This window comes from Tachypleus tridentatus, chromosome 8 (genome assembly GCF_004210375.1).
Source record: "Tachypleus tridentatus isolate NWPU-2018 chromosome 8, ASM421037v1, whole genome shotgun sequence".
Classification (NCBI taxonomy): domain Eukaryota; kingdom Metazoa; phylum Arthropoda; class Merostomata; order Xiphosura; family Limulidae; genus Tachypleus; species Tachypleus tridentatus.
In genome coordinates this window covers 152538963-152557776 of record NC_134832.1, presented here as the reverse complement: position 1 = coordinate 152557776, position 18814 = coordinate 152538963, and the positions used below count along the sequence as shown (strand labels likewise).

At 39.9% G+C, this 18814-nt stretch overlaps 5 non-coding genes and 1 pseudogene across 5 annotated transcripts; all 6 read left to right on the top strand.

Moving 5' to 3' along the window:
- Nucleotides 1-5636: 5636 nt before the first annotated feature.
- On the top strand, nt 5637-5755 carry LOC143224355 (5S ribosomal RNA). The gene has a single exon (XR_013013353.1). It is a non-coding gene; the product is annotated as a 5S ribosomal RNA (ribosomal RNA).
- Nucleotides 5756-7469: 1714 nt separating this feature from the next.
- On the top strand, nt 7470-7588 carry LOC143224354 (5S ribosomal RNA). Its single transcript, XR_013013352.1, has one exon. It is a non-coding gene; the product is annotated as a 5S ribosomal RNA (ribosomal RNA).
- A 2024-nt stretch (nt 7589-9612) lies between these two features.
- On the top strand, nt 9613-9731 carry LOC143224353 (5S ribosomal RNA). The gene has a single exon (XR_013013351.1). It is a non-coding gene; the product is annotated as a 5S ribosomal RNA (ribosomal RNA).
- A 2081-nt stretch (nt 9732-11812) lies between these two features.
- On the top strand, nt 11813-11930 carry LOC143224358 (5S ribosomal RNA). Its single transcript, XR_013013356.1, has one exon. It is a non-coding gene; the product is annotated as a 5S ribosomal RNA (ribosomal RNA).
- A 1926-nt stretch (nt 11931-13856) lies between these two features.
- On the top strand, nt 13857-13975 carry LOC143224356 (5S ribosomal RNA). The gene has a single exon (XR_013013354.1). It is a non-coding gene; the product is annotated as a 5S ribosomal RNA (ribosomal RNA).
- Nucleotides 13976-16073: 2098 nt separating this feature from the next.
- Nucleotides 16074-16193, top strand: LOC143224364 (5S ribosomal RNA; annotated as a pseudogene).
- Nucleotides 16194-18814: the final 2621 nt, after the last annotated feature.

Sequence of the window (18814 nt, the reverse complement as noted above, 5' to 3'; positions counted from 1 at the left end):
CGCTTTATTGGGCTTCGACCTTACTCTGCGACCAATTGTCAGAGGTCCTAATTTCTGGCACTTCAATAACCAGTTATTGAGGGATGCCGAATATGTGAAAGCCATTAAGCTGTTGATCGCCAGAAGTCGTAGTTGGTCAGTTTATGGGACTGATAAAATTAAATGGTATGAACAATTGAAATGCGCGTTCCGTATACTTACCGAGCGTTATTCGATTCTTCGTGCGCGGGCATCCCGTTCTCGCAAATGTCAGCTTGAGTCGTCCATCAATCGTGAGCTTCGAAAACTGACCCGTTTCCCTGGTAGATCTAAGGTCAAATTGTATGAACTTGAAGATGCATTGGAGACTTTGGATCACGATACCATAGAGGGGGCGAGGATTCGATCTCATATTCGTTGGTTTGAGGAGGGTGAGAGATCTACATCTTACTTTCTTCGTATGGAAAAGGTCCGTCAAAGCAGAATTGAGTTTAGATCCATGCTCACTGATAGGGGTGTGGAGGTGTCCGGTGTGGAAGATATCGCTGCTGTTTTACATCAGTATTATTCCGCACTGTACTCTAAGGATATCGTTCTGCAGGCAGACATAGATTTAGTTCTCTCATTTGTTGATCGAACTCTTTCCAGTGAACAAGCTAATATTTGTGATGCTCCATTCACGGTTCCGGAAGTTATCGCTGCTTTAGACAGTTTACCGCTGGGCAAATCTCCTGGTTTGGATGGTTTTACCTCCGAATTTTCAAATATTTTCTACCTCTTTTGTTGACGACTTTTTATCTGTCTTGTCTCAACTGTTTCACTCTCCACAGTTGCTCCGTACAATGTGTTCTGGGGTAATTGTTCCTATCCCGAAAGGGGGGGATCGACGGTTGGCGGCTAACAGCCGGCCTTTGACATTGCTTTGTACTGACTATAAGCTTTTGGCCAAAGTGCTGGCTCGTCGCCTTTCGTCTGTGATCTCCAGTTTAGTTTCAGATGACCAATCCGGGTGTATACCTGGACGGGACGTTGCTGATACTCCATTAACACTCGTTTTGCTATTGCAATCTTTAGCACGTACCGGCCAGGGTGGAATCTTTTTGAAGCTCGATCAGATGCAAGCTTTTGATCGGGTGGCCTATGACTATCTATTTCAACTTCTTCTGCGTATGGGTTTTGGTTCTACTTTTGTTCATTGGGTTCGTCTTTGCTATACTTCTATTTCTAGTTGTGTAAAGTTTAATGGATTTCTCACTAATGATTTTGCTATTACTCGGGGTATTCGTCAAGGATGCCCCATGTCTGCTCTACTTTACGTTCTCAGTGTCGAACCGTTACGAAATATGTTAGTCCATAATGTACATATTACTGGTATTGGTGGTGATGTGCTACTCACCACGCCTTCACTTACTTATCAGCATGCTGATGATACCACCTTAACCTTACGAGACGCCGAATCTTTGCCGCATGTGTTGGATGTCTGCCAAACTTTTGGCAAAGCTACTGGTGGGAAGATCAACTGGACCAAGAGTCAGGGTTTGTGGGTTGGGTGTTTGGCCTCTTCTGCAGACTTCGTCCTTGGTGAGTTGAGAATTTCCCAGGATCCTATTCGGATTTTGGGAATAGTTTTCCACTCTAATTTCGATGTCATGCTGCAAGATACGTGGCAGGGTGTATTGCGCAGGGTATCTCGTGTCTTGGTGTCGTGGCGATTTCGTTCTTTGTCGCTAAAGGGTAAATCTCTTGTGGTGAACTCCTTGGTGGCATCGGTGTTATGGTACCCGTTGAATATACTCCCGTTGCCAAGACAGTTTGAGGCTAGATTTCGCAAATGTATACTGGATTTTATTTGGCGGGGAGGTATACATAAAGTGGCATACGGTATTCTGATTCGGAGTTATGATTGTGGAGGTATCAACTTGGTTGATGTTAACACTCGTAAACTCGCATTCCGTTTGAAGTTGTTGCAGCGTTGTTTGGATGCTTCTTGTCCTTCCACCTTGCGACAACTTCTTTCTGGATTTTTTTCTTGTTATGGTAATCTCTCTTTAAGCTTTCGGATTCTTCAATGCCGTATTTTGCCACGTTTTGTGAAATCGTTACCTTTCTATATTCAGGAAATGTTTCATGCCTGGAAGGTTCTTCTTGGGGATAAAGGGATTGTCCCAGCTCCTCTTTCCCCCCAAATTTTTGATGAACCTTTGTTTTCAATCCGGCTATTGTTGATGTTCGCCACCGAACATTTCATTTTCCTGAATTTATTAACGCAGGTTTGGTTCAGGTCCGTCATTTAATGTACGAGGTGCTCCCTGCTTTTCTTCCGGTGGGGGCAGTGATTGAAATGTGTACGGACGCTGACCCGTTGGCCAATGCCCGCACAATTTTTCACATTTTCATATGCTCAAGGAGGCGTTGCCTGTGGAGTGGTTGCCGATTTTGTCTACCCAGCCGGCTCCTCTTCCGTCGTCCACATGTGTTGTGGATTTATATTTTCTGGACCACTCCGATAATCGAGTTCATTTTCAAGGTTTATCTCTGCGGCAACTGGTGGGATATATACAGTTTTCACTCGCTACTAACTTCCCTGCTCCATTCTACTGGGGGATATTGTTCCTCCTGGAGACTGGAAACGCATTCGTAAAAAACGCTTATTCTTCTTTTGTTGGTTTTTTTGTTTGTGATGTGGATTATTTACTCTGGTTGCGGGCGATTACCACAAATGTCAAGCTGATACATATGGACAGACATCCCACAGGGTTGTGCACTTTCTGTTCCCAGGCGCCAGAAACCATAGACCATCTGTTTTCCAATGTCCTTTTGTACAGCCCTTGTGGTCATATGTATATAAATTATTGGCATTTTATTTTGGATGTCCCATATCAAACTGGGTATGGAGGAGATGCCTCTTAGTGGGATCTCATCCTTCGTTACCAGGAGATGCTGGAACATATTCCGTTTAATTACAAGTTTGGCACGTCAGGTTATATGTTCTGCTCGTTCAGTTTCTTTGGCACGAAATCGCGTCATTCATTTAATTTCCATGTTTAAAGTGCGTGTACGGAGACATATATATCTTCATTATCATAGATCTTTGTTACATAACTCATTAAATGTTTTTTATTCTGTGTATTCTTATGTTGGTAGCTTGGTAACCCAAGGTGCCCAAGGTTATTCTTGTGTACGTTGTTAAGATAAGTTGTTATTTCATTATATTTTTGTTACCAATGAAAGATCCATTGATTTCTTGTTTGTTAATGTTCATTATAATGTTTGTTGGATTACCTGCTGTTCCAATTACCTCTTTTATTTCTTTTTCCTTAATTTTATTAACTTTGTGGTAATTTTCAGCATGGTAATCTATAGAGTTATTGTTACATGCTAATTCATTAACTTGTGTTTTATTTGTTGTATTTCTGTGTATACCCCCTCGTTGAGGTGGGATAAATAAAGAGAAAAAAAAAAAAAAGCCGGTTCTCGTCCGATCACCGAAGCTAAGCAACGGCGGGCCCGGTTAGTACTTGGGAGGGTGACCACCTGGGAATACCGGGTGATGATGACTTTTTTTTTTTTTTCACGTTGAAATTTGTAGGTCTCGCAAAGAGCTGATCGATACGTCTCACTTTTTTCACAATTTCTGATTTAAGAGATAAAATCCTTCCCGAAAGAGAGAAAGAAAGTGGTTGACTCAATTGAAGTGCCTTAATACTGGGTATTTATTATGGTAAACTGTTGGGAAAACATTTTTGTTATAGGAACTAATCAACTTTTCCATCAACAAGTCAGTTGATAAAACACGCTTCGAAAACGAAATTCAAACATTCATTTCCTGCGATCGTTCAAGAAAAGTAGCAGCTCTCTAAGCAGGTGGCGTTAGCCGCGTTCCATTTCAATTTAAACCAAACCCCTCAATCAGACGTACATTGGAGAAAAAGAAATAAACTATCTTAGCGGGTCGATCTTCGGAATGCACAAAGGGTGCGAAATCTACAAAACAGAAACTTCGTTAATGAGTAGATCCAGCCCACATCAATCTAAGGCAGTCTTATACAGATGGAATTTAAAACGTTTCCCTATTTCACAACGTGTCTCGCTCGTGCACGTTTTGCCTAAGAAAAGCAATTGTCGAGGTCTCTCTGCTACACAGAAAAGGCGATGCGACAAATATTTCGAGTTTCCTTACATAACGTTCGTTCGCTACGTTTTGTAAAATTACTTTGTCTAGAAATATCGTTGAAGAAAAGTAGCAGCTCTCTAAGCATGGCGTGAGCCGCGTTCCATTTCACTTTAAACCAAACCCCTCAATCAGACGTATATTGAAGAAGAAATAAACTATCTTCGCGGGTCGATCTTCGAATGCACAAAGGGTGCGAAATCTACAAAACATAAACTTCGTTAATGAGTAGATCCAGCCCACATCAATCTAAGGCAGTCTTATACAGATGGAATTTAAAACGTTTCCCTATTTCACAAAATTGTCTCGCTCGTGCACGTTTTGCCTAAGAAAAAGCAATTGTCGAGGGATCTGTCTGCTACACAGAAAAGGCGATGCGACAAATATTTCGAGTTTCCTTACATAACGTTCGTTCGCTACGTTTTGTAAAATTACTTTGTCTAGAAATATAACCCAGCAGAGAGAGACTTTACTCGGAGACACCGACGATTGCACACCTTATTTATAAATCAAATATCTATTTTATATGTACGTACATTTGAAAATTAACTTTCCAATAACGACAAGAGTCTTTGCTATTGGGTATAAAACAAAATAGGTGAGTAGAAACAACAAGAAAAAAAAGTTACAAAACAGTAAAAGCAAAATTGAAAACATAGCAGTGAAAGCAAAACGCGAAGGAAACGTTTCAGATAAGTAGGAACTCGATACGTGGCACGCTTCCGACTCGCGAACGGTAGTAGCCGAGTGTGACAGGTGCTGTTCCTTTATTCATTCTGTTTCTATAACGTCAGAGAATTATTCCCAGTTTTTGCAACGTACTTTCATTAATATCCATACACTTCTTTAGCGAGAGACAAAAGAGCGACTTCTGAGGCACTCCCACTAGACGGTAACCAGCGTTTAATACTATTTTGTCGTAGGGGAGACGAAGGCGAGTACACGACTTCTCCCGATGGAAACCAAAATACACGTTAATAAACACAGGTAAATTAATGTGTATAGCCAAATGACGAATAAAAGAAGGTGAATATTAAATAATTCTAATCCCGATGCAAGCTCGTGTTAAAATCTAAATTCTGCACACACATCTGTAAGTGATGGGATGTGAGCCTGTGTAACGAGGTAAAATACCAGATTTTGCGAAAGTAGGTCCGAAAGAAATATAAAGAAGACATAAACACCAACATGTGACTAAAGACGTTTGAGAAAAGTTCTCAGAGGCTAAATTGATCAATTTAAGTGTTCCATGTCAATGACACACACGCCTGTGAGCGACAGTTTCCATACCCCCGTAATGACACTCGTGTTGTTCCGGGGATGTGTAACGCAAACCAGAGTTATCAGGCTCCACTTTCCAGCGACCTCCAGTAAAAGTGAATTCCTAAAGCATCTCTTATATTTCACAGCTAGGAAATTTTGGGCTGCGACAACGATTTTCTTTTAGAGTAACACTTAAAACACCAAATAAGAAAAGAATTAAACTGTCATCGTTCATACCACGTTGAAAGCGCCGGTTCTCGTCCGATCACCGAAGCTAAGCAACGGCGGGCCCGGTTAGTACTTGGGAGGGTGACCACCTGGGAATACCGGGTGATGATGACTTTTTTTTTTTTTTTTCACGTTGAAATTTGTAGGACTCGCAAAGAGCTGATCGATACGTCTCACTTTTTTCACAATTTCTGATTTAAGAGATAAAAATCCTTCCCGAAAGAGAGAAAGAAAGTGGTTGACTCAATTGAAGTGCCTTAATACTGGGTATTTATTATGGTAAACTGTTGGGAAAACATTTTGTTATAGGAACTAATCAACTTTTCCATCAACAAGTCAGTTGATAAAACACGCTTCGAAAACGAAGTTCAAACATTCATTTCCTGCGATCGTTCAAGAAAAGTAGCAGCTCTCTAAGCAGGTGGCGTTAGCCGCGTTCCATTTCACTTTAAACCAAACCCTCCAATCAGACGTATATTGGAGAGAAAAAGAAATAAACTATCTTCGCGGGTCGATCTTCGGAATGCACAAAGGGTGCGAAATCTACAAAACAGAAACTTCGTTAATGAGTAGATCCAGCCCACATCAATCTAAGGCAGTCTTATACAGATGGAATTTAAAACGTTTCCCTATTTCACAAAATTGTCTCGCTCGTGCACGTTTTGCCTAAGAAAAGCAATTGTCGAGGGATCTGTCTGCTACACAGAAAGGCGATGCGACAAATATTTCGAGTTTCCTTACATAACGTTCGTTCGCTACGTTTTGTAAAATTACTTTGTCTAGAAATATAACCCAGCAGAGAGAGCCTTCACTCGGAGACACCGACGATTGCACACCTTATTTATAAATCAAATATCTATTTTATATGTATGTGCATTTGAAAATTAACTTTCCAATAACGACAAGAGTCTTTGCTATTGGGTATAAAACAAAATAGGTGAGTAGAAACAACAAGAAAAAAAAAAGTTACAAAACAGTAAAAGCAAAATTGAAAACATAGCAGTGAAAGCAAAACGCGAAGAAAACGTTTCAGATAAGTAGGAACTCGATACGTGGCACGCTTCCGACTCGCGAACGGTAGTAGCCGAGTGTGACAGGTGCTGTTCCTTTATTCATTCTGTTTCTATAACGTCAGAGAATTATTCCCAGTTTTTGCAACGTACTTTCATTAATATCCATACACTTCTTTAGCGAGAGACAAAAGAGCGACTTCTGAGGCACTCCCACTAGACGGTAACCAGCGTTTAATACTATTTTGTTGTAGGGGAGACGGAGGCGAGTACACACGACTTCTCCCGATGGAAACCAAAATACACGTTAATAAACACAGGTAAATTAATGTGTATAGCCAAATGACGAATAAAAGAAGGTGAATATTAAATAATTCTAATCCCGATGCAAGCTCGTGTTAAAATCTAAATTCTGCACACACATCTGTAAGTGATGGGATGTGGGCCTGTGTAACGAGAGTAAAATACCAGATTTTGCGAAAGTAGGTCGAAAGAAATATAAAGAAGACATAAACACCAACATGTGACTAAAGACGTTTGAGAAAAGTTCTCAGAGGCTAAATTGATCAATTTAAGTGTTCCATGTCAATGACACACACGCCTGTGAGCGACAGTTTCCATACCCCGAAATGACACTCGTGTTGTTCCGGGGATGTGTAACGCAAACCAGAGTTATCAGGCTCCACTTTCCAGCGACCTCCAGTAAAAGTGAATTCCTAAAGCATCTCTTATATTTCACAACTAGGAAATTTTGGGCTGCGACAACGATTTTCTTTTAGAGTAACACTTAAAACACCAAATAAGAAAAAAATTAAACTGTCATCGTTCATACCACGTTGAAAGCGCCGGTTCTCGTCCGATCACCGAAGCTAAGCAACGGCGGGCCCGGTTAGTACTTGGGAGGGTGACCACCTGGGAATACCGGGTGATGATGACTTTTTTTTTTTTTTTTCGTTGAAATTTGTAGGTCTCGCAAAGAGCTGATCGATACGTCTCACTTTTTTCACAATTTCTGATTTAAGAGATAAAAAATCCTTCCCGAAAGAGAGAAAGAAAGTGGTTGACTCAATTGAAGTGCCTTAATACTGGGTATTTATTATGGTAAACTGTTGGGAAAACATTTTTGTTATAGGAACTAATCAACTTTTCCATCAACAAGTCAGTTGATAAAACACGCTTCGAAAACGAAATTCAAACATTCATTTCCTGCGATCGTTCAAGAAAAGTAGCAGCTCTCTAAGCAGGTGGCGTTAGCCGCGTTCCATTCAATTTAAACCAAACCCCTCAATCAGACGTACATTGGAGAAAAAGAAATAAACTATCTTAGCGGGTCGATCTTCGGAATGCACAAAGGGTGCGAAATCTACAAAACAGAAACTTCGTTAATGAGTAGATCCAGCCCACATCAATCTAAGGCAGTCTTATACAGATGGAATTTAAAACGTTTCCCTATTTCACAAAATTGTCTCGCTCGTGCACGTTTTGCCTAAGAAAAGCAATTGTCGAGGGCTCTGTCTGCTACACAGAAAAGGCGATTATTTCGAGTTTCGTTCGTTCGCTACGTTTGTAAAATTACTTTGTCTAGAAATATCGTTCTCTAAGCAGGTGGCGTGAGCCGCGTTCCATTCACTGAGACGTATATTGAAGAGAAAAGAAATAAACTATCTTCGCGGGTCGATCCGGAATGCACATGCAATCTAAAACATAAACTTCGTTAATGCCAGCCTCAATATACAGATGGAATTTAAAACGTTTCCCTATTTCACAAAATTGTCTCGCTCGTGCACGTTTTGCCTAAGAAAAGCAATTGTCGAGGGATCTGTCTGCTACACAGAAAGGCGATGCGACAAATATTTCGAGTTTCCTTACATAACGTTCGTTCGCTACGTTTTGTAAAATTACTTTGTCTAGAAATATAACCCAGCAGAGAGAGACTTTACTCGGAGACACCGACGATTGCACACCTTATTTATAAATCAAATATCTATTTTATATGTACGTACATTTGAAAATTAACTTTCCAATAACGACAAGAGTCTTTGCTATTGGGTATAAAACAAAATAGGTGAGTAGAAACAACAAGAAAAAAAAAGTTACAAAACAGTAAAAGCAAAATTGAAAACTTAGCAGTGAAAGCAAAACGCGAAGAAAACGTCTTCAGATAAGTAGGAACTCGATACGTGGCACGCTTCCGACTCGCGAACGGTAGTAGCCGAGTGTGACAGGTGCTGTTCCTTTATTCATTCTGTTTCTATAACGTCAGAGAATTATTCCCAGTTTTTGCAACGTACTTTCATTAATATCCATACACTTCTTTGGCGAGAGACAAAAGAGCGACTTCTGAGGCACTCCCACTAGACGGTAACCAGCGTTTAATACTATTTTGTTGTAGGGGAGACGGAGGCGAGTACACACGACTTCTCCCGATGGAAACCAAAATACACGTTAATAAACACAGGTAAATTAATGTGTATAGCCAAATGACGAATAAAAGAAGGTGAATATTAAATAATTCTAATCCCGATGCAAGCTCGTGTTAAAATCTAAATTCTGCACACACATCTGTAAGTGATGGGATGTGAGCCTGTGTAACGAGAAGGTAAAATACCAGATTTTGCGAAAGTAGGTCCGAAAGAAATATAAAGAAGACATAAACACCAACATGTGACTAAAAGACGTTTGAGAAAAGTTCTCAGAGGCTAAATTGATCAATTTAAGTGTTCCATGTCAATGACACACACGCCTGTGAGCGACAGTTTCCATACCCCCGTAATGACACTCGTGTTGTTCCGGGGATGTGTAACGCAAACCAGAGTTATCAGGCTCCACTTTCCAGCGACCTCCAGTAAAAGTGAATTCCTAAAGCATCTCTTATATTTCACAGCTAGGAAATTTTGGGCTGCGACAACGATTTTCTTTTAGAGTAACACTTAAAACACCAAATAAGAAAGAAATTAAACTGTCATCGTTCATACCACGTTGAAAGCGCCGGTTCTCGTCCGATCACCGAAGCTAAGCAACGGCGGGCCCGGTTAGTACTTGGGAGGGTGACCACCTGGGAATACCGGGTGATGATGACTTTTTTTTTTTTTCACGTTGAAATTTGTAGGTCTCGCAAAGAGCTGATCGATACCTCTCACTTTTTTCACAATTTCTGATTTAAGAGATAAAATCCTTCCCGAAAGAGAGAAAGAAAGTGGTTGACTCAATTGAAGTGCCTTAATACTGGGTATTTATTATGGTAAACTGTTGGGAAAACATTTTTGTTATAGGAACTAATCAACTTTTCCATCAACAAGTCAGTTGATAAAACACGCTTCGAAAACGAAATTCAAACATTCATTTCCTGCGATCGTTCAAGAAAAGCAGCTCTCTAAGCAGGTGGCGTTAGCCGCGTTCCATTCAATTTAAACCAAACCCCTCAATCAGACGTACATTGGAGAGAAAGAAATAAACTATCTTAGCGGGTCGATCTTCGAATGCACAAAGGGTGCGAAATCTCAAAACAGAAACTTCGTTAATGGTAGATCAGCCCACATCAATCTAAGGCAGTCTTATACAGATGGAATTTAAAACGTTTCCCTATTTCACAAAATTGTCTCGCTCGTGCACGTTTTGCCTAAGAAAAGCAATTGTCGAGGGTACACAGAAAGGCGATGCGACAAATATTTCGGTTTCCTTACATAACGTTCGTTCGCTACGTTTTGTAAAATTACTTTGTCTAGAAATATCGTTGAAGAAAAGTAGCAGCTCTCTAAGCAGGTGGCGTGAGCCGCGTTCCATTCACTTTAAACCAAACCCTCAATCAGACGTATATTGAAGAAAAGAAATAAACTATCTTCGCGGGTCGATCTTCGGAATGCACAAAGGGTGCGAAATCTACAAAACATAAACTTCGTTAATGAGTAGATCCAGCCCACATCAATCTAAGGCAGTCTTATACAGATGGAATTTAAAACGTTTCCCTATTTCACAAAATTGTCTCGCTCGTGCACGTTTTGCCTAAGAAAAAAGCAATTGTCGAGGGATCTGTCTGCTACACAGAAAAGGCGATGCGACAAATATTTCGAGTTTCCTTACATAACGTTCGTTCGCTACGTTTTGTAAAATTACTTTGTCTAGAAATATAACCCAGCAGAGAGAGACTTTACTCGGAGACACCGACGATTGCACACCTTATTTATAAATCAAATATCTATTTTATATGTATGTACATTTGAAAATTAACTTTCCAATAACGACAAGAGTCTTTGCTATTGGGTATAAAACAAAATAGGTGAGTAGAAACAACAAGAAAAAAAAAAGTTACAAAACAGTAAAAGCAAAATTGAAAACTTAGCAGTGAAAGAAAAACGCGAAGGAAACGTTTCAGATAAGTAGGAACTCGATACGTGGCACGCTTCCGACTCGCGAACGGTAGTAGCCGAGTGTGACAGGTGCTGTTCCTTTATTCATTCTGTTTCTATAACGTCAGAGAATTATTCCCAGTTTTGCAACGTACTTTCATTAATATCCATACACTTCTTTAGCGAGAGACAAAGAGCGACTTCTGAGGCACTCCCACTAGACGGTAACCAGCGTTTAATACTATTTTGTCGTAGGGGAGACGAGAGGCGAGTACACACGACTTCTCCCGATGGAAACCAAAATACACGTTAATAAACACAGGTAAATTAATGTGTATAGCCAAATGACGAATAAAGAAGGTGAATATTAAATAATTCTAATCCCGATGCAAGCTCGTGTTAAAATCTAAATTCTGCACACACATCTGTAAGTGATGGGATGTGAGCCTGTGTAACGAGTAAAATACCAGATTTTGCGAAAGTAGGTCGAAAGAAATATAAAGAAGACATAAACACCAACATGTGACTAAAGAGACGTTTGAGAAAAGTTCTCAGAGGCTAAATTGATCAATTTAAGTGTTCCATGTCAATGACACACACGCCTGTGAGCGACAGTTTCCATACCCCGTAATGACACTCGTGTTGTTCCGGGGATGTGTAACAAACCAGAGTTATCAGGCTCCACTTTCCAGCGACCTCCAGTAAAGTGAATTCCTAAAGCATCTCTTATATTTCACAGCTAGGAAATTTTGGGCTGCGACAACGATTTTCTTTTAGAGTAACACTTAAAACACCAAATAAGAAAGAATTAAACTGTCATCGTTCATACCACGTTGAAAGCGCCGGTTCTCGTCCGATCACCGAAGCTAAGCAACGGCGGGCCAGTTAGTACTTGGGAGGGTGACCACCTGGGAATACCGGGTGATGATGACTTTTTTTTTGAAATTTGTAGGTCTCGCAAGAGCTGATCGATACGTCTCACTTTTTCAAATTTGTAGGATCTCCCGAAAAAGAAAAGCTGACCTAATTGATACGTCTATTTATTATGGTAAACTGTTGGGACATTTTTCTACAATTTCTGATTTAGAGATAAAACGAAATCCTTCATTTCCTGCGATCGTTCAAGAAAGAGAAGCAGCTCTCTAAGCAGGTGGTTGGCTCAATTGAAGTTGCGTACATTAATACTATCTTAGTCGATTTATGCACATGGTAAACTGTTGGAGTAAAACATTTTTTAAGTTATAGGAACTAATCAACTTTTCCATCAACAAGTCAGTTGATAAAACACGCTTCGAAAAGGCGAACAAATATTTCGAGTTCAAACATTCGTTTCCTGCGATCGTTCAAGAAAAGTAGCAGCTCTCTAAGCGGGTGGCGTGAGCCGCGTTCCATTTCACTTTAAACCAAACCCCTCAATCAGACGTATATTGGAGAGAAAAGAAATAAACTATCTTCGCGGGTCGATCTTCGGAATGCACAAAGGGTGCGAAATCTACAAAACAGAAACTTCGTTAATGAGTAGATCCAGCCCACATCAATCTAAGGCAGTCTTATACAGATGGAATTTAAAACGTTTCCCTATTTCACAAAATTGTCTCTCGTGCTCGTTGCACGTTTTGCCTAAGAAAAGCAATTGTCTAGAATATCGGGATCTGTCTGCTACACAGAAAAGGCGATGCGACAAATATTTTCGAGTTTCCTGCACAAAGGGTAATCTACAATAACGTTCGTTCGCTACGTTTATACAGTAAAATTACTTTGTCTACGTTTGCCTAGAAATATAACCTGCTAGCAGAGAGCGACAAATATTTCGACTTACACTCGTTCGCTACGTTTTTGTACACCGACGATTTACTCAGGAGACACCCTTATTTATAAATCAAATATCTATTTTATATGTACGTACATTTGAAAATTAACTTTCCAATAACGACAAGAGTCTTTGCTATTGGGTATAAAACAAAATAGGTGAGTAGAAACAACAAGAAAAAAAAAAGTTACAAAACAGTAAAAGCAAAATTGAAAACTTAGCAGTGAAAGAAAAACGCGAAGGAAACGTTTCAGATAAGTAGGAACTCGATACGTGGCACGCTTCCGACTCGCGAACAGTAGTAGCCGAGTGTGACAGGTGCTGTTCCTTTATTCATTCTGTTTCTATAACGTCAGAAATTATTCCCAGTTTTTTGCAACGTACTTTCATTAATATCCATACACTTCTTTAGCGAGAGACAAAGAGCGACTTCTGAGGCACTCCCACTAGACGGTAACCAGCGTTTAATACTATTTTGTCGTAGGGAGAGACAGAGGCGAGTACACGACTTCTCCCGATGGAAACCAAAATACACGTTAATAAACACAGGTAAATTAATGTGTATAGCCAAATGACGAATAAAAGAAGGTGAATATTAAATAATTCTAATCCCGATGCAAGCTCGTGTTAAAATCTAAATTCTGCACACACATCTGTAAGTGATGGGATGTGAGCCTGTGTAACGAGAGTAAAATACCAGATTTTGCGAAAGTAGGTCCGAAAGAAATATAAAGAAGACATAAACACCAACATGTGACTAAAGACGTTTGAGAAAAGTTCTCAGAGGCTAAATTGATCAATTTAAGTGTTCCATGTCAATGACACACACGCCTGTGAGCGACAGTTTCCATACCCCCAGTAATGACACTCGTGTTGTTCCGGGGATGTGTAACATAAACCAGGTTATCAGGCTCCACTTTCCAGCGACCTCCAGTAAAAGTGAATTCCTAAAGCATCTCTTATATTTCACAGCTAGGAAATTTTGGGCTGCGACAACGATTTTCTTTTAGAGTAACACTTAAAACACCAAATAAGAAAAGAATTAAACTGTCATCGTTCATACCACGTTGAAAACGCCGGTTCTCGTCCGATCACCGAAGCTAAGCAACGGCGGGCCCGGTTAGTACTTGGGAGGGTGACCACCTGGGAATACCGGGTGATGATGACTTTTTTTTTTTCACGTTGAAATTTGTAGGTCTCGCAAAGAGCTGATCGATACGTCTCACTTTTTTCACAATTTCTGATTTAAGAGATAAAATCCTTCCCGAAAGAGAGAGAAAGAAAGTGGTTGACTCAATTGAAGTGCCTTAATACTGGGTATTTATTATGGTAAACTGTTGGGAAAACATTTTGTTATAGGAACTAATCAACTTTTCCATCAACAAGTCAGTTGATAAAACACGCTTCGAAAACGAAATTCAAACATTCATTTCCTGCGATCGTTCAAGAAAAGTAGCAGCTCTCTAAGCAGGTGGCGTTAGCCGCGTTCCATTCAATTTAAACCAAACCCCTCAATCAGACGTACATTGGAGAAAAGAAATAAACTATCTTAGCGGGTCGATCTTCGGAATGCACAAAGGGTGCGAAATCTACAAAACAGAAACTTCGTTAATGAGTAGATCCAGCCCACATCAATCTAAGGCAGTCTTATACAGATGGAATTTAAAACGTTTCCCTATTTCACAAAATTGTCTCGCTCGTGCACGTTTTGCCTAAGAAAAAGCAATTGTCGAGGTCTGTCTGCTACACAGAAAAGGCGATGCGACAAATATTTCGAGTTTCCTTACATAACGTTCGTTCGCTACGTTTTGTAAAATTACTTTGTCTAGAAATATCGTTGAAGAAAAGTAGCAGCTCTCTAAGCAGGTGGCGTGAGCCGCGTTCCATTTCACTTTAAACCAAACCCCTCAATCAGACGTATATTGAAGAGAAAAGAAATAAACTATCTTCGCGGGTCGATCTTCGGAATGCACAAAGGGTGCGAAATCTACAAAACATAAACTTCGTTAATGAGTAGATCCAGCCCACATCAATCTAAGGCAGTCTTATACAGATGGAATTTAAAACGTTTCCCTATTTCACAAAATTGTCTCGCTCGTGCACGTTTTGCCTAAGAAAAGCAATTGTCGAGGGATCTGTCTGCTACACAGAAAGGCGATGCGACAAATATTTCGAGTTTCCTTACATAACGTTCGTTCGCTACGTTTTGTAAAATTACTTTGTCTAAAAATATAACCCAGCAGAGAGAGACTTTACTCGGAGACACCGACGATTGCACACCTTATTTATAAATCAAATATCTATTTTATATGTACGTACATTTGAAAATTAACTTTCCAATAACGACAAGAGTCTTTGCTATTGGGTATAAAACAAAATAGGTGAGTAGAAACAACAAGAAAAAAAAGTTACAAAACAGTAAAAGCAAAATTGAAAACTTAGCAGTGAAAGAAAAACGCGAAGGAAACGTTTCAGATAAGTAGGAACTCGATACGTGGCACGCTTCCGATAGTAGCCGAGTGTGACAGGTGCTGTTCCTTTATTCATTCTGTTTCTATAACGTCAGAGAATTATTCCCAGTTTTTCCAACGTACTTTCATTAATATCCATACACTTCTTTAGCGAGAGACAAAAAGAGCGACTTCTGAGACACTCCCACTAGACGGTAACCAGCGTTTAATACTATTTTGTCGTAGGGGAGACGAAGGCGAGGCTACACACGACTTCTCCCGATGGAAACCAAAATACACGTTAATAAACACAGGTAAATTAATGTGTATAGCCAAATGACGAATAAAAGAAGGTGAATATTAAATAATTCTAATCCCGATGCAAGCTCGTGTTAAAATCTAAATTCTGCACACACATCTGTAAGTGATGGGATGTGAGCCTGTGTAACGAGAGTAAAATACCAGATTTTGCGAAAGTAGGTCCGAAAGAAATATAAAGAAGACATAAACACCAACATGTGACTAAAAGACGTTTGAGAAAAGTTCTCAGAGGCTAAATTGATCAATTTAAGTGTTCCATGTCAATGACACACACGCCTGTGAGCGACAGTTTCCATACCCCCGTAATGACACTCGTGTTGTTCCGGGGATGTGTGCTATCAAACCAGAGTTATCAGGCTCCACTTTCCAGCGACCTCCAGTAAAAGTGAATTCCTAAAGCATCTCTTATATTTCACAGCTAGGAAATTTTGGGCTGCGACAACGATTTTCTTTTAGAGTAACACTTAAAACACCAAATAAGAAAAGAATTAAACTGTCATCGTTCATACCACGTTGAAAGCGCCGGTTCTCGTCAGACGACCGAAGCTAAACAACAGCAGGCCAGTTAGAGTACTTGGGAGGGTGACCACCTGGGAATATCAGATGATGATGACTTTCTCGTTGAAATTTTGTAGGACTCATAAAAGGAGCTGATCGATACGTCTTACTTTTTCACAATTTCTGATTTAAGAGATAAAAATCCTTCCAGAAGAGAGAAAAGAAAGTGGTTATTTCAATTGAAGTGCTGCTTAATACTGGGTATTTATAATGGTAAACTGTTGGGGAAAACATTTTTTTGTTATAGGAACTAATCAACTTTTCCATCAACAAGTCAGTTGATGAAACACGCTTCGAAAACGAAATTCAAACATTCGTTTCATGCGATCGTTCACGAAAAGTAGCGACTCTCTAAGCGGGTGGCGTTAGCCGCGTTCCATTCAATTTAAACCAAACCCCTCCAATCAGACGTACATTGGAGAAAAGAAATAAACTATCTTAGCGGGTCGATCTTCGGAATGCACAAAGGGGTGCGAAATCTACAAAACAGAAACTTCGTTAATGAGGTAGATCAGCCCACATCAATCTAAAGGCAGTCTTATACAGATGGAATTTAAAACGTTTCCCTATTTCACAAAATTGTCTCGCTCGTGCACATTTTGCCTAAAGAAAACAATTGTCAGGAGCTCTGTCTGCTACACAGAAAGGCGATGCGACAAATATTTCGAGTTTCCTTACATAACGTTCGTTCGCTACGTTTTGTAAAATTACTTTATCTAGAAATATCGTTGAAGAAAAGTAGCAGCTCTCTCTAAGCGGGTGGCGTGAGCCGCGTTCCATTTCACTAAAGGAAACCCTCAATCAGACGTATATTGAAGAGAAAGAAATAAACTATCTTCATGGGTCGATCTTCGGAATGCACAAAGGGTGCGAAATCACAAACATAAACTTCGTTGTAGATAGATCCAGCCCACATCAATCTAAGGCAGTCTTATACAGATGGAATTTAAAACGTTTCCCTATTTCACAAGGTGTCTCGCTCGTACGTTTTGCCTAAAAAAAGCAATTGTCGAGGATCTGTCTGCTGCACAGAAGGCGATGCGACAAATATTTCCGAGTTTCATACGCAACGTTCGTTCGCTACGTTTTGTAAAATTACTTTGTCGAAATATAGCCAGCAGAGGGCTTTACTCAGGACACCGACGATTGCACCTTATTATAAATCAAATATCTATTTTATATGTACGTGCATTTGAAAATTAACTTTCAATAACGACAAAGAGTCTTTGCTATTGGGTATAAAACAAAATCAGGTGAGTAGAAACCTTAAGAAAAAAAGTTACAAAACAGTAAAAGCAAAATTGAAAACTTAGCGGTGAAAGCAAAAAAACAGATAAGAACGTCTTCAGATAAGTAGGAACTCGATACATGGCGCGCTTCCGACTCATATGAACGGTAGTAGCCGAGTGTGACAGGTGCTGTTCCTTTATTCATTCTGTTTCTATAGCGTCAGGGAATTATTCCCAGTTTTTTCCAACGTACTTTCATTAATATCCATACACTTCTTGCGTGAGACAAAGAGCGACTTCAGGGCTCTCCCACTAGACGGTGGCCAGCGTTTAATACTATTTTGTTGTAGGGAGGAAGGAGGCGAGTACACGACTTCTCCCGATGGAAATACGTTAATAAACACAGGTAAATTGTGTATAGCCAAATGGCGATAAAACTAAGGTGAATATCTTAATCATTCTAATCCCGATATATTCTCGTGGTGAAATCTAAATTCTATAAACATATCTATAAGTGATGGGATGTGGGCATGTGTAACGTGATTCTGATACCATGAATTTGCAGGTAGGTCCGAAGAATATAAAGAAGACATAAACACCAGCATGTGACTAAAAGACGTTTGAGAGAAAGTTCTCAGGGGCTAAATTGATCAATTTAAGTGTTCCCATGTCAATGACACACACACGCCTGTGAAGGCGACAGTTTTCCATACCCCGTAATGACACTCGTATTTGTTCCGGGGATGTGTAACCAAACCAGAGTTATCAGGCTCCACTTTTCCAGCGACCTCCAGTAAAAGTGAATTCCTAAAGCATCTCTTATATTTCACGGCTAGGAAATTTTAGGCTGCGACAACGATTTTCTTTTAGGTAACACTTAAAACACCAAATAAAGGAAAGAATTAAAATGTCAATCGTTCATACCACGTTGAAAACGCCGGTTCTCGTCGCTCCTCATTGCCTTAGTGTAAATTTAACAGCTAAGCCTAGTGAGCGGTAGTGAGTTCTTTTTTTTTGCTAGATTTTATTTTTTTTTTCCCAAGTTGTTTGACGATAATCTTCATCAACCAAGAAGGTCATGGAAGTTATGCGTCGTTACAGTTTTGTGAGAAACGACAACTTCAAACCATGGGGACGTTATCCATTCTGTTATTTCTACGTTTGGGTGCTGCTTCGGTCACTGCCGTAGTTCCTCGCTTGGGTGGATATGGGTAACTTTTGTTCTTCCCGACGATGTGGACCTGGCTATAGATGCTGGTCTAACTGTAAATGGGTGTTACACTGTTCGGCTAATGGTGTCACTAAACGTACTATTACTGTGTCATTTATGGACGTACCAGATATATCGACGATGATATTATTCTAAAATAAACTTAAAGATTATGATTGTGAGGGTGAAAGCCCTATTGTGTGGAAGAGGGACCAGGGCATATACTTAGGTATACGCCA